The sequence below is a fragment of the Struthio camelus genome, chromosome 15 (assembly GCF_040807025.1).
Source record: "Struthio camelus isolate bStrCam1 chromosome 15, bStrCam1.hap1, whole genome shotgun sequence".
Lineage (NCBI taxonomy): Eukaryota > Metazoa > Chordata > Aves > Struthioniformes > Struthionidae > Struthio > Struthio camelus.
Genome location: NC_090956.1, coordinates 2,066,666 through 2,080,146, shown reverse-complemented (window position 1 = coordinate 2,080,146; position 13,481 = coordinate 2,066,666).

The window sequence follows — 13,481 nt, the reverse complement described above, 5'->3', positions numbered from 1 at the left end:
GGGTCTCTCTAGCTGCCTCTCGCTGGTCTCCTGAGACGGCGGCGGTGGGAGGCCGCCGGGGAGGCCTTGGGCGGCCCCAGGCCGCGGTGCGGGCCCGGCCGCCGACGGGGAGGGCGGGGAGCTGCGGCCCGTGTGCCCGCGGCTGGCTTCCCCCTCCCCCGGCTCCCCTGCGCGGGGCGAAGGGCCGCGGCCCTCCGACACGGGTGCCCGAAACGCTGCCCCGGGCCGCGGCGGCCTCGCTCGTGGCGTCAGGCCTGCCCGGGCAGGGCCGAGGCCTGCGGGCACCTCTGGGGCCTTTGGTCCGGCGCCCTCGGTGCAGAATGAGCTGGGTGGGCCTGGAGACAAACTGCTTAAAAGCAGCCTCGCGAGGCTGCGGGAGATAGGACATTGCGGGTGTTGGCGCAGCGCGGCCAACGGGCAGCGTTAGCCTGACGGCGCGCGGTGGCCGCGCGGGCTCCTCCGCTCGCTGGAGGTGGGCCGCGCACAGTGACGAATGCGCTCGGTACCCGAGCGTGTGGTGGCTCTCGGGTGTTGCAGGCGTGAGTTAATGCAGCCCCCGAGTTAATCATCGATATGGCTGTTTATTTGGTAGAGGAGCATGCGTTTGGGCACCGGCTGTGAGGGCCCAGTTCGTGTTTGAAAGGTCCTGGGTTGCTCGCCGGGGCCTCAGAGACTGGTTGCAGCCCTTCAAACAGAAGAGGGTGCTCTAGTAGCGCCCAGAGCCGATTAACAGGGTCTGAGCAGCCATGTTCCTCTGAAAGTAAAACAAAAAACTGTAAAAGCTTCTCTGCATACAGCACCGAAGAAGAGGCAAACACTGTTTTGCAAACTTCTCTGCTTACCCACTCTTTCCTCCTAGATTCCCACTACATAACCTGTGCTGGATTCACTTTCCCTGCGAAATATGAAAAATCAGATCCCTTTAAAACACAAGTTTTGCATCTAAGTCTATTCCAAAAGTCTCAAGAAACCCAAAGATATTCGCAGGAGGCTCTTGTTCTGCCACGTCATCAAATGTGTCACCGGCTGAGCACCACATCACTCAGGTTAGCAAACATTACTGGAGTCTTGTCCCTTGAGTCAAGGGCTGCCATCTGTTCTGGAAATGACAAAACGGTCCAATTTTTCATGGGCTCCTCCCATGACTTGCAAACCTGTTGTTACAGGATGAATGACGAATGATTCCAGGGCACACCATGCCTCAGAGGAGCAGGTAAATAGTCCATGCTTAGGTTACTCAGTGGCACAGTATGATAGCCTTAGGAAGATAAAACATCTCAAAATTTTTTTTTTCTAGGAAGGGAAATGGAGACAAAACATTTTAAATTACACATTAAAATTGATGGTAAATTCTGGAGCGCTACTGTGTTGTGCATCGTGGCTAGTTGGAAGGTTGGATTAGCAACATCTGAATCATTCAGATCTGCTTTCTTTTGCACTAGAGTTCTTTGACATTTAAGTTAAAAGAGACCCTTCACTTTTTTTGTGATGCATAAATGATCAGTTTAGGACAAAGGAGCATATAAAATGTGGCCAGTTCATTAAAATGTGTTACCTAGTCCAACACCAGTAGCATGTAGCAACACCTGTGCTGTAAAATAAATAAAGTTATAGGTTAGATAAGTATTTTGGCCAACAGAAAAACTAAGTAATTGAATGTTTTGGGTCATTAGATACAACAGGTAATATTTGCTTTCTCTTAAAGTGAGCCATTTATCACACTTCCAATTAGAGAGTGGATAGTATATGTCTTTTTGGTAATCAACACTAAAGTGTGGGTAGGGTGGGGCTGTAATAAATAATTAGGAATGACCGAGGATGTTGGCTGTAATTACTTCAGGAAATGTGCCCCCCTAAGTTAATGGCACTGTTGAAAATGTTTTCATGTCAAAGCTGCATCACACAATTTTGGAGAGCAATTAGCATGAAATGAGATGGAGGCTGCTGACAGTAATGTGCTGTCTTAAGTGTCACTCGTCTGTGAAATTACGCAAGTACCCCAGCGATATGGCCAAGTATAGGATAATAAATACACCTGCATAATTAGGCTTAAAAGTGACATTACTCATCACAATGAACATTGTGACAAAACAACTGGGCAGAACCACAGTTTGCACTTTTGAGATTTCCTCTCAGAGGCTTTCTGTTATGACAGTAGGAGCTGATCCGTGTCGCTCGCCAGAACTCACGGCTGGCGCGAGCTGAGCACCGAATCCTGCAAAGCGCGTTCATACAAGTTTGTTTTCCCTGTAAATAGTGTTTGGGGCATTCCTGGTGAAAAGCGGTCGCTGGCTATTTTCCAGGGTGCTGCAGTGGCTTGCAGGCAACGTTCCAGGCCTCCGAGCAGTTAGGACATTTTCTCCTTCCAAGATGATTTTTACTATAATCAGTGTCTGAAGGGGGAACTGCTGAAGGTTTCGTGTCCCTTTAACAGTGAAGCCAAGCTTCACGAGCCATTAAAGTTGGACTTTTTTTTTTCTTGCCAGAAAAATTTCCCCAGTCAGATTTCCCCAGTCTCACGGAGCTCTCGGTTTTAAAGTGGAACCGGGAAGTTTATTTTGAGTGAAGAGCAGGTAAGGTGTTAATCCTTCAAGTGCAAGCTGGGAGGCCCGGTTCTGCCCGGTTCTCTACATGTAGCCCAAAGATGAACCAAACAAACCCAGTCCCCAAGCGCCTGGCAAGCTGCCATACAGCCGCAGCAAAAGTTAGCTTTCTTTGAACTCTTGCTTCTTGTACTCACTCCATAGCACTGTCGCATACCAGGTTTGAGCAATCCTTTGTGCGCTGTCCTGTAAACTGCAACTCTGTGTGTTTGTAGGAGGACTTTTATAGCTGTGTGATAGATCTTTACACACCTGTAAAATCTAATAAAAATTCTCTGTCCTGTTTCATTATCATTATGCAACGTGTGACTGTTTTCTTAGTGTCAGTACTTTGAGCAAGCAGAACAATAGAACTGCTAAGTAGCCAGCGTTCGAACTTTTCTCCAAAGCTTACTTTCAACTCATCATCATTCTGAAAAATTATACTGCTAGTGTATGTGAGTCATGGATTGCGATTAATTTATTTCACAGTGCAAAGAGGTTTTTATAATACTCTTTCAATGGACTGAATCATTCGTTGCTGATGACTTCTGTTTTATTTCTCTACTAATTGCAAATGGAAACTGGATCTTAGCACTAAGTATGACCCAAAAACATAAAGAAGTATAATCATATATAATTAACTAGGCTTCAGTATGCATTATAAATATCTTGATTGGTACTTAGTTCCGTGTGTTGTCGAGCAGGAAATGCTTTCTGCCGAAGAAAAAGAGTTAATATTAATGCTAGCAATAGTTAATTTCCATGTTTACCAGCCAAATATCGTGTAATAATATCAGAAGAAAATACCTTGTTTCAAATCATTTAATCAGCAATATTCCTTGAAATAACTGATAACTGTGCAGATGGGCACAACAAATCCATTGTATTCAGAAGAGCAACAGATCAAATAATTATATTTAGCTCTAAAATATTGTCAAAGTGTAGACCTAAAGGTTATGCCTTAGATTAATTTCACATTCACAGCGTGAAGTGGATTTGGTTCATTTGCGGTGGAGATACTTAGTGCATAACAGCAACATATGCTTTCATTTGACAAAGTTTCTGTGAAAAGTGATGATTTTGTCAGGGCTTCTTATTTTTTGAGTAAATCACAAACATTTCGTTTATCTGGGAGGGACTTAGTAGAGGGACTCTTTGCAGAGACCTTACTCCTCCTCCTGGTGTTACCTGAAGTGTGCCGCTCACTGTGGTAGCAGCAGTCTGACACTGCGGCTGTAATTTCAGGTTTTGCAGCTAGGACAGCGTGGTGGTCCGCAGCGAAGTAAACAGTCTGTAGGGGAGGAATAATCCATTCCTTGAAGAAGGAGCTCTGGCTTCTATATCTGCTGGACTTGATGCCCCAAACCAGTGCTTTATATGAAAGCTAAAAAAGCCAAGTTTAAGAGTGACAAGCTAGTAAGTCTGCTGCTCTTGTCTTAGGGCTACGCTTCACTTCCCTACTGTTCTGTTTATAGCTGTAGCTTCACTCAGATACCTCATTTCAAGGCAGGTTTAAAATTATGGTCCTGAACATCTGTTTATCTTTAGAGATCAGGGACCATGTTTCTAAGATTCAAAATAGCATTTTAGGTTACCAGGAAATCAGCACTGTTTGGCCCAAACACACCACATTGGCTTCCTCTGAGACATCACTTAACTATTCCATTGTGAATGAGGAAACCCGTATGTGACATATCAAAGTGCTCAGGTGTCCGTGGAGTTTCTTCACTCTACCAGATTTTGGATCAACAGTCAAAACCTGTGGCTTTGATAGAAAATTGGCCTGTTATCTTCCTGCATTTAAAAAATATCTCAGTCTACAATTGCTAATCACATTAGTTGGTCACTTTTTTTTTAAACTGAAACATGTTTTTCTATTCAAAAGTTTAATTATAGAGAGGTATAGGAATACTTTAGTCCTTTGATTCACCAATAGGCATAATACACTTTGCACAATGCCTGATTTCAGGTTTGAAGTGGAAAATTTCCTCCCAATATACAGTTGAGACAAAAGCTTTTCTGAAAAGCAGTGATTCCTTAAAGGGAGGAGGATGGACAGGGAGGGGAGGTTTCCTTAAAGTCTGAGGAGACATACATGCTGGGAAGAGGAGTTGTATTTTAAGACATTTATAAACATTAATCTTGTGATAGTGTTTTCTTTAGCAACAGCTTGTTGGAGGATGAGAGCATGATAAGTGCAGCTAACAGAAAATATAGTACCTAGACGAGAATGCAAAGAAATAGTGGCAGGAAGAGACGGCATTAAGCTTTCAAGGTGAAGAGTCGATGTGCAAATTCCCAGAACAGGATGAGGGCCTTGAGAGAGCTCTACTTTCAAATAACATTAAGGGAGCTAACTTAAATGGACCAAAGCAAAGCAACTTGGCATCAGGAGCTCCCTTGCTGCGGTGGCCCTGGCTTTCGTTCATGGACGAAAGCTCACGCCTGGGCACACAGAACAAGAGAGGGGCAGCCGTGGCAGGGGCTCCACGAGGATCTGGGCAGGGTGGGAGCATCTGTGAAACTGGGAGCTGTAACCAAGCCTTAGATACCCTGCTTCAACCCAGTCTGGCATCAAACTTGGCAAATACGAGTTCTTCTGTCTCGAGATCTGAAGTGCTTTTCAAATGGAGAGATATGGTTTTACCCTCTTCTTACAGTCAGCAATACTAGGGCTCAGAAAGTCGGAGAGGTCAAATAGCAAATAACTGATAAATTTGGGAGGGCAGCTCAGCGCTCCTGACTCCTCACTTGGTGCCCCACCAGCCATACCACGCTGCTCTGAATAATTTGACTTGTTTGATTGCTGCTGGATTTTGGGGGGGGGGTCGTCAATCTCACACCTACAACTGCCTAAATAGCAGCAAGAATTGCGTGCCGTTTGTGTAGGACATTGCGCTTCTTGTTATTGCAACACAATTGTAGCGTATTTAATTCTCCTTGTAGTGCTGATACAGGAATAGGACTGCTAATGTGCCTGCTTTCTGTTATCTCCGAGGGTTTTACAAATACAGCTCTTAATCCAGCAAAGCGTTCCTGCCAAACAAAACATACTCCACCTGTGCAGATATGCTTAAAGACAAATTTTGTTCTCAGCTACATGCCTTAGAGCCCTCCACTCCAATTAACTTACACCTATATAATTAGGTGTACAATATAGCCTCCACTAATTAAATTTCAAGAAAATCGGAGAGCGCTTCGAGGTTGTGTGGGATTTGGTTAAGAGATCTCAGAGCTGTCAAAGAAAAGATTCATCTCACAGCTCTTCCTCCTTACAGTAAACATGCTTCGGGTTGGAGCCAAATATACTCTGCGTTTCGCACATGTGGGTATTTGCTCACTTTCATTATTGTAAATTACTTCCAGGAGAAAGACTGAATCATGGAGTGGAGGGGGCTGAGAGATCTGCTCGCCTTAGAGACCTCCATTTGATGTCATCTTCTTTTCCTGATCTTTTACTTGCACTTCAGTTTTTTGTCCTTGCTGCTTCCTTGTTGCTTTTCTAAGGCAACATCGTCATATCACAACCTTGTGATTTTTTCGTCACGACTCCCTAGTGTTGACATGTCGTGTCCCAGTTGCACTCTGTTGACGTTACATCAGCCCGTGAGATATTCAGAGGCTTTCTGCATATCCTGCCAACCGCAGCTCTTGGAGGCGAGGTACGGGCCTCGACGGGTCAACGCTGTGCTCGTTTGGGACAGCCCGCGCTTCCTCGCCGGTAGCCCCGCCGGGGTCAGCTCAGCAAGCGGAGGAGCCACGTCCGAGCTGCAGGATCGTGCCCTTACCTTGGAAGGTGATGGATGGCTTCATGAAGCTTGGGATAGGCCATAATCAATTAGCGCCGTTTGGTGGTTAGTTCAGAAGCCTTGGGTCTGTCCCTCTGCTCAGTTTTTCTCTCCAATCAGTGATTCAGTTATTCCCTCTCTGCACCTCAGTTTTAAGCAGAGATAATTCCACTGACTCAGCTGGGTGTCCAGGGGCTTAATTATTGTCTACAAAGGGCTTTGAAATCTTAAACGATCGATGCCCTGGGAGTACGTGTTATTAGGAAGCTGGATGCCATGTTGGGAGCTCAGCTGCAGAATATGAGGGAACAAACAAGTTCATTTGGCTTTGAATGGCAAGCTGCATAAAACTATGCAAAAGTATTGCGAGGCTATGGGTTTTTTTTTAACTTAGTGCTAATGGATCCATTGTTTCATGCAAAGGTTTTCACTCCTCTTGTTACATCGTGTGTGACATTTACAGTACTCTTTGTTCCATTAGCAAAGTAGTTTGAGTGAGTTTATTATCCTTTGGAGACTTTACTGCTTGCTGTTTAACTTCCATGTGACTGGACCCCGGAAGAAGTCTCTTAAAATAATACATGAGCCTAAAAAGAGTGACAAGTCGTTTTTTAGGAGTAAAATAATTAATACACTTTAATAAGAAGCTTTAGAACATTAGGAAACACCACTTCCTGCGTCCTCTTTCTCTTTAGAGCTACCAAAACATGCAGAAGGCTTTATCGCGGAGTCAAGGTGCATCTTGCCTCACAGCTGGAGATGGTAATTTGTTTGTATCAGCTACAGTTCCCTTACTTCAGAGGAACAAAGAAATAGCATTTAATCAGCATGTTCTGAATCACGGGTGAAAGGAATCACTCCGTAATCTGAATTTATTACCCAAGGACACACTAGATTGGAGCAAATGGCAAACCCTGTTATTCCTGGGACTGCGCACCCGGGACGCCTGTCGCTCGGGTACCCACGGGACCGAGCGTGCCCGTTCGGTCCCGCTCACTGGGTGGCTCATCCACCCTGCTTAGCAAAACACGCTCGCTCTGATTCACTGAGAAAACTCAGCGGTGGGTTGTGTGCTGGAAAGCATCAGGGGTTGCTGAGCCACATAGGTGGCAATATTTTTTTCTCCCCATTAAGCGTTCCGTCACCCCAGGGTTGCGACAATGCTGCAGAGCGGCGGTGCTGGGAAGCGGGGAAAGTAGGCGAAGGGTGAACCGCAGCGATGCGGCGGCGGGGAAGGGGGAACTGGGGGATCCAGACCACGTTCGCCTTTCGCCCTTGGCCCCGGCGCTCTGAACCTGCCCTGCGAGACCCCCGCCTGCAGCAGCGGGTGCTTCACACCGGCTCAGCCAGGGGCCGGTGCCATCCGGCCTCCTGGATCTCCCATCCACGAGCTGCGTTGTCGGCTCGTGCCTTTCGTTCACCCAGGCTACAACTCCACGAGACTGCAGTCATGACGAGTTTTTTAAATATGCAGAACGGTTTGAGCGCGCTTGTTCACGTGGGTGCAACCGCTGCCTTCAGCTTGTTCGCAATTGTTTGCACCACGGACAAGTTTCATGGGGTGGCCCTCTTTTCAGTTTGGCTTGTTTTGGGCCCATCTTCCTGGGGCAACCTCCACCGTGTGCAAAGGGCAGCCCCGATCCGCTCCCGGGCTGAGGCGGCCAGGCCTGGCTGGAGTCCCCGGGTGAAGGACCCCGGAGCAGAGGGCTAGGGACTTCCCAGACCTGCCATTCGCTTATGTGGACTTGGGCAAGCCGCCTCAACTCTCACGGCCTCAGTTTTCCAACCTGAAAAATGGGGATAATAACAGTGATGAAGGTGGTGGTGTGAGCTCGCGGAGTGCTCCGCCGCAGGAGGGGGGCAGGTTCCTACAGCCCCCACGAGGCCAAAACGATGCTGCCTGCATCCTCCCGCTGTCCTTCTACCGGGAGACGCTGCAGAGCCCAAGTGGCGAAGGAGTATCAGGAAGTGAATGAGCTTTAATGACCAAACGTGCCAGAGGCTCCGTCGCCGGGCTGGCCTCCCAAATTGCTTTGTTTTCATGCTCAGATGAGTTGCTAACCTTCCAATAAAACCCAGAGTCATTATAATAAAAATGTGGAAAATGCTATCATTAAACCACACCGGTTTATTTTTCAAGTGCCTCTTTCTGGGACATCAAATTCATTTAGATCATTCTCAAAACCCACAAATGCTGATTGGGTGCAGTAATGCGTGTGGCGGGAGGCGAGAGCACCCGGCGCGTTACCTCGGCCAGCGTCAGGGCTCTGGCAGAAGAGCTCGGCTGAAGTTACTGCGGGGGCTCGAGGCGTGATCCCTCCGGCTGCTGGCCCTCCTCGCCCCCAGCCCTGGTGGCCCCCCTGTGCTATTTGCCAACTGTAACCCCAGATCACGCGGTGGCATCTCAGCTGGAACCCTGATGGAGCTGGCCTCGCTCGGTGGGGATGCGGGAGCTTCTCTCCCAGCGCCCGGCCGGCCGGAGGCCCCGGCTGCAAACGCGTCACCGCTGCCCCGTCTGTGAGCAGCAGCCAGGCCCCTTCCAATAGCAGCGTCTTCCTCTCTCGGGGAGTTTAATTTTGTTCCAAAATAAAGGAAAAAAGACCTTAAATCCTTCCAGCGCAAGTGTCGTTAGATCACACTCCCCTTCACCGCCACAAATTTGGAATATCATCCTTAAGGGTTCATCTGAATTTACGGTGCGGTAGCCGAGCAGAGTTTTGCCTCAGTATCCGCGTTGTTGGTGAATGTGATGTTGGAGCTAGCTGTATTTATGAGGTACAAAGATAAAAGTGGGATTTTCGGAAGTGTTTGACGTCAGCTGGACCCCGCTCTGGGGAAACCAAGTACCTGCAGCTTTGAGAAGTGACCAGAAAGGCTGAAATGTTAATCTCAGTGGAGTCTGTAGAAAACTTCCACTGATTTCAGAGGAGCGAGGATTTTGCTCCGAAGCTTCCTGTCCGTTATCTGTCCAACCAGGGACGCCGTGCTCCTGGGGGAGCTGTTGGCGTGAAGACCACCTCGGAGCGCAGCGCTGGCGTGCGTTCCCTATCTGCCTAGGTAGCTGTGGTGTCTGTGGGAGCGTCAGCTTTCGCAAGGGGAACGGGGAGTGCTACAATTATATTTTAGTTACTTAGAATATAAATAGATGACAAATTGCTTGTCAGCGCTCTTTTGTCTGAAAGATATTTAAAAATACTTGGGAGAGGAAACGTACACTCTGCTAGAGATCCGGAGCCTTACTGTATCAGCCTGAAGGATTTCAAAGTGCTTCGCAGGCGCGAGAAGCTGGCTCACGCGCAGGACTCCGTCGCTGCGCGAGGAAGAGGGAGTTCGGCTCCGTTCCCGGCGAGTTTCTCAGCAAGACAAGTTTTCCAAGTTATGCCAAAAATACAAGGAGAAGACACTTGAGGCAGATCTCTAGGAACGTGAAAAGCTTCCGCTCCTGGGTGGGGAGTTTGAGCCTACGTTTGTGTATTGTTACAGCAAAACAAGAGCCGCTGAACCCCGTTTGATTCGGCACTGGGGCAAAGTTAGACACAAGCTTCTGCCCCGTGCAAACCCGACCAGCGGGTTCTTCCGGACTGATTCAGCTCTTTGGGGAAGACAGTATAATGGCTTCTTATTGAGTGAAATAAAATTGATAGCGCATGTCCCATCGTGCAGTGAGGTTTGGCGACCAGGGAGCGATGCGATGGGGCTGTCCGTGCGCTCCTCTGCTGCCCTTCATTAATGGCTCCGTTAAAACATGAGAGTGCTGAGGCCATTCATAATTTCCAAAGCACTCCAAGCATGACACAAATAGCCCAGCCAGCGATGAGCTGCCCAGGGGAAGCTGGAAGCCCAGAGTCGTCCGTGCTGTAAATGTCGTTGCTTCCAAGAAGTTCTGCCGTGGATGGATCTGACTGTCCGGGTCTGATTCCTTAACAAAAATAGCTCCTCTTATGTGCACCTGGAAAGGTCAGAATCCCCCTTACGGGCAAGGAATTTGTTTTCACTGCCGAGAAAAGGACAAACTCTGAGGGTCTGCACTGGCCCTTTGGCACCTGCCCGTGCCTCAGTGCTGCTCTGGGCTTTTCTCTCCTTTCCCCCCACCCCTGAGCCCCTTTGGCTCGGGACCCTGCCCGGCCGCCCCGCGTGCACCAAACGCGGCTTTCACAGGACGAGGTTGTTGCTTGGGCGAGAGGAGCAGAACGCGCTGCCGCGTGCCCAGCGGCCCCCAGCCGGAGTCTGTCCCCGGCGCTAAAGCAACCCCTTCATTACGCTCGCGGGGGGACGGCTCGCGCGGCGAGCCCTGGCGTGCGCGGGCCAGCGCTTTCCTTGAGAGCTTCGTGTCGAGTTTGCAACGGGAGAGGCGACGCTCTCAAATCCCAGCTCTATGCGCACTCGCATGCCTCTGCCCTGCTGCCGGATCTGGCCCGTAAATATCAACAATATAATAAATAGATAAATGTTGTAAACAATAGCATAAAGGAGAGGTGAAATGGATACCAAGGAGCATGCAAGACGCTGAAAACAAAATTAATCAAGTTACTATGTGGCCTGAAGATAAGAAATGATTTAGTCATAACGCCAATAAACAAAGCTAATAAACAAGCGGAACTGGAACTGCTCCTGATAAGCATGCGTTTGACCTACTTGGTTTTATTGTAGGAATCTGGAGGGAAGAGTCACATGACTGGAACAACAAAATTAATGGTAATAACCTCTTTAAGAAGACCTGAGTTGCAGAAGAGGAGGGGGAGCAGCACTGCCTCAAAACTGATTCAAAACTGAGCTGCTCCCGAGTTGCCGGCAAATCCGCGGCAGATGGTTTTGAGCTGCAGCAGAAAGGGCAAAGCGGCTGCTGGCTCCTGGCCGCTGCAGGACCCCGCACCGCCGGAGAGAGCAGGACGACCCGCTCCTGACGCCTCTCTCCAAAATACCTGCGAGTAAGATGTTGTGTGGTCACAAGACTTCCACGCAACATAAGCTGGCTGGAGGGATGGCGCTCCTGAAACCAAACCCTCCCGTTGGTTAGTAGGTGGCACCAGAAGAGCATTGGAAAGGGCTGAAAATATCAGGTCCTCTTAATTTCCCCAGATTGTGAAGGCAATAGGCTTCAGGGAGAGGAGCACCAGTTGGCAGGTTTCCCATGGGAAACGGGCAGTAGTGTCCCAGGCCATCTTTTTTTTTCTAAAGAAGAGACGGGAGAACAGGAGACACTTGTTGAAGGAGCTGCTCAGGTAGGAAGGCAGGTAGTCATTTTAAAACGTGATGGAGAAGGGACCAACAATGGACAGTAGCTGGGTAGCGTTCGTACAGGCAGCACGAGTGCAGTAGCTGTCAGAGCCCCTAGCACAGCTACAGCGTCCTGTCTCTGCCCATCGCTTTGTGCCACTTGAGCAGTCGATTTGGCCCTGCGCCAAGGCAAGACAATGTGTACGCAGGCACCAGGACCCCCGAACCATGGGTGCGGTATTAGCTTATGAGCTGAGCGAGGGAGGAGTGAATTCCAGGTTTTACCCATTTCATGGGTTATAGGAAGGTGGCCAGGAGCCCCTCCTGCTCCATGTGGTGGGACAGGTGGCCGGTGTGCTGTAGAGGCGTGTTGCCCAGGACACACGTGTGCCATGCGCCCCCTTCCAGAAGCAGCAGCTTCTCTGCACCAAGACAGGTAACAAAAGCAGAGCTTCAGCTGGCATCGCCCACCTCAGAGTGTGTTACCCGGTCAGGATTCGTTTTGCTGCAAATCACAGCAGCTTGTCCAGAATCACAGAATCACAGAATGGTTGAGGTTGGAAGGGACCTCTGGAGATCATCTAGTCCAAGGGCCACCTAGAGCATGTTGCATAGGATTGTGTCCAGATGGCTTTTGAATATCTCCAGGGAAGGAGACTCCACAACCTCTCTGGGCAACCTGTTCCAGTGCTCTAACGATTCCCCCAGGGCACATTTCCCAGTCCCCAGGCGATGAGTCTGCAGTTTATACCTGGGGGGGGGGGGGGGTACCGGTCCCCGGTGCAGGCCCTCATTTGCACTTGGTTTATAACTTCTCTCCTCTGGCAATAAACCTTGCTGCTGTTAGGCAGGTCCTGGCAGGCCAAGGAAGGATGCTTAGAGAGGCAGGGAGGATCCTCGGGGCTGTGGGGGGATGCTTGGGGCTGCAGAGAGGATGGTTGGGGGTGCAGAGAAGATACTTGGGTCTGCAGGGGGATGCTGGGGGCTATGGAGAGGATGCTGGGGGCTATGGAGAGGGGCAATGCTTGGGGCTGCGGGGGTGATGCTCGGGGCTGCAGGAGGGCTGCTTAGGATGGTGGGGGGCTGCTCAGGGCCATGGAGAGGATGTTTGGGGCTGCAGTGAAGACGCTTGGGGCTGTGGGGGCAATGCATGGGGCTGTGGGAGCAATGCTGGGGGCTACCGGGGCGATGCTGAGGGCTGCCAGGGTGATGCTCAGGGCAGCAGGGAGGATGCTGGGGGCTGCAGAGAAGATGCTCAGGGATGCAGAGGGATGCTCTGGGTCATGGGGGCATGCTTGGGGCTGCAGGGAGGATGCTGGGGGATGCAAGAAGGATGCTCAGGGATGTAGAGGGATGCTCTGGGTCATGGGGGCATGCTTGGGGATGCAGGGAGGATGCTGGGGGATGCAAGAAGGATGCTCAGGGATGTAGAGGGATGCTCTGGGTCATGGGGGCATGCTTGGGGATGCAGAGGGATGCTCCGGGCCATGAGGGGATGCTGGGGGCTGCCGGGAGGATGCTGGGGGGTGCAGGGAGGATGCTCAGAGATGCAGGGAGGATGCTCGGGGATGCAGGGAAGACGCTCGGGTAGCTGAGGGGCTGCCCGGGGCCATGGGAAGGGCTGCCGGAGCGACGCTGGAAGCTGCCGGGAGGATGCTCGGGGCCAGGCAGGGGCTGCGGGGGGCGGCGGGGGGCGGCCGGGTGGGAGGTGCCCGGGGCCGGGGCTGGCAGCGGGGCCGCCGGGGCTGCCCGGGGCGGAGCCTGCGGGGCTGCCGCTGCCGGCGCCGCTATAAAGCGGCGGGGCGCGGGCGCGGGGCAGCGGCTGCAGGGCACCCCCGGGCCGGCCGGGGGCCGCCGGGACGCGGCTGCCGTCCGTCGGGAGCGCGGCGCG